Here is a 2,500-nt window from a genome sequence, read left to right as displayed (position 1 = left end):
ATATATATATATATTTTTTTATCGGAAATATATATCTATATCTATAATCTATATAGTATCTCGAAACACGAGGTTAGCTGCTTGAATTATGAGAAATCATATTAACAAATGTAACAAATGATTTAATTACGAAAATTAATTAAAAGAAAAACGTTTCTAATTCGATGTCGGTGGCGAAAAACATAATTTTAATAATTTTCGGACACGGAAAAATTAGTTTTGCCTCATTAAAAATATATTTGATAAAGGAATGTGTAAGATAACAACTTAAAAAGAATTTTAATTAAAGAGTTAAATTAGCTATGGGGCAGTGCTCTCGATAGGGTGGTGGGCAAAGACGCCTTTAGGGATTTAGTTAAGTCCCTTTACATTGTAAGTTCAAATCCGGCCAAGTTCAACTTATTTATTTATTGTGGGTTTTATGTTTGATGAAAGAAAATGCCAACTAGATACAGGGGGAATGGTATTTTTTTATCTTTTAGTTCTTTTATATAATTCCTTCCATGTTTCAGGAAAGACTACAAGAATCTCTCTCTCTTTCTCTCTCTCCCCTCCCTCACACCTCCAGACACATGTTCGGTATTTCAATTTAAAGACCCCAGGTAGGGCTAAAGAGGGGAAAAAACCCCCCAAAAAGCTGATTCCTCTTGGACAAGACTCGAACTCAGATCGTAAAAACAGGAGGTAATTTATACGGTTACAGCCACGCATACAGATACTCCAACATACCCCTTCCTCCAAAATATGTTAAGCCATTTTGGCAGAATCGCTAGATTTGTCAGAAAAATTCTTTGTGGTATTTCTTCTTAGTCTTTTTTTTTATGTTCCGAGTTCAAATCCTGTCGAGGTTAGCACTGCCTTTCATTCCTCCAGGATCGTTAAAACAAAATACCAGGTAAATGTTAAACACAGGGGTCAATTTTAGCGATCGATATGTAACCCTTGCAATTTCTGGCCTTATGTCGAAATCGGAAACATTTAGTAATTATTTTTAGTCTCTTTGTAATTAATAAAGAAATACATTAATTATTATTATTATTATAATTAATAAAATACGGAGACACCTCTCAGAAAACAGGCAGTCCTGTACTAATATACATATTACATATTAATAATAGTATTTTCTTTATCAACCACTGCTTTAAGGGTACATGCAAAAATCGGGGACGATACAATTAGGGGTTACATAAAGGAGCATGTAATGAGAAGAAAAAACAATTAATAATAGTAATAATGATTTTTTTTATTTGCCAAAGGGGTATCTAAAGGGTGGGACATTACAAAACAGTTTGTAATTTGTAGGGGTTTTGATAAAAGATTAAGGGAAGAAGGAGGAAAAGGCAGTGAAATGAGAAAAGGGGATATATAGGATATAGGATATAAATAATAAAAATAATGATTTTGGAAGTAAGGAGAGAGAAAATAGAAAGATATTGATGAGAACATTAATTAATAGGAAGAGGTAATTAAAGGATTTAAAATGATAAATTAATTAAGCATTACCTTGTGGTTATGGGTTGTGAAATTCGATGTAGAAATAGAAATGTAATTGAAGGTGTGATTTTGTTAAGACAAACGGCGACGTGGTTTCGGTTTAAGTGCTTGTTTTCCGTAACGCGAGTCTGGTGGTGGTGGCGACGGCGAGGGTGGTGGTGGTGGTGGTGGTGGAGGTGGTGGTCTTTGTGTCAAAGAACAGAGCCAGGGAGGTTCTGTCTGGCTAAGTGTGTATGTGGGTGGGAGGGCCTTCACAGGAGGATTATCTTAAATAATCTGGTGTTCGAAGGGGGGGAAGGGTTAGGGATGGCTAATCTGCAGAGATCAGGGCAGATAGGTAACCCATATAAAACATTAAGGAGCCCCAACAAAAGATCCCTTCTTTTTTTGGTTCAGGGAATAAACAACAACATCAGATGACTACTAGGCGGTGTAGGCTGATGTAATCGTTCCTATTGTTAAAAAGTTCCGGATAATTTAAGCTTCTTGCGCGTGTCACACAGTCAGTCCGCCTCACTGAATTATTATTTTTTTTTTTTCATTTTACCTAGTTTCAGCTCACGAGCTGTGGCCTTGCTGGGGCACCGCCGAATTGCTTTCGGTTCTTTTGTTTCTTTTTTTTTTTTGCTTATAATTCTCTTAATGTTTCTATTTTTTTCTTTCTGCTTTCATTCTTATTTTACTTTTTTTCTTTTCTTTCTTGCGTTTTCCTTTCTTTTCTTTCACTCTGTTTTTCTCTCTTTCTTTTTGTCTTTCTGCCTGCCTGCTTGCCTGCCTGTCTGCTTGCCTGTCTGCCTGTCTGCCTGCTTGCCTCTTCTTCCTATCACAGCCCCAATTCTACAATATTATAATTTTTTTTCCTTTTCGAGCCATCCCTGGCTCATAAGGGCCGGTTTCCCGGTTTCCTTGGCATATAGGTTCCCCACCTGGACAGGACGCCGGTCCATCGCAGGTGAGCTGCAAGAGTGAGAGAAAGTTGTGGCGAAAGAGTCAGCAGAGGTTTGCC

At 36.9% G+C, this 2,500-nt stretch overlaps 1 protein-coding gene across 1 annotated transcript in view; it reads right to left on the bottom strand.

The window, feature by feature from the left end:
* LOC115225811 (synaptosomal-associated protein 47-like) overlaps positions 1-1,943 on the bottom strand; it is an 11,785-nt gene extending 9,842 nt beyond the window's left edge. The window contains exon 1 of the mRNA XM_029796781.2: positions 1,504-1,943. The gene's annotated coding sequence lies outside the window, so the exon portion shown is untranslated. The remainder of the gene's footprint in view (positions 1-1,503) is intronic.
* Positions 1,944-2,500: the final 557 nt, after the last annotated feature.

Source organism: Octopus sinensis, linkage group LG28 (assembly GCF_006345805.1).
Source record: "Octopus sinensis linkage group LG28, ASM634580v1, whole genome shotgun sequence".
Classification (NCBI taxonomy): Eukaryota; Metazoa; Mollusca; class Cephalopoda; order Octopoda; family Octopodidae; genus Octopus; species Octopus sinensis.
Note: the sequence above shows the minus strand (reverse complement) of the source record. Positions and strands in the feature narration are given on the sequence as shown.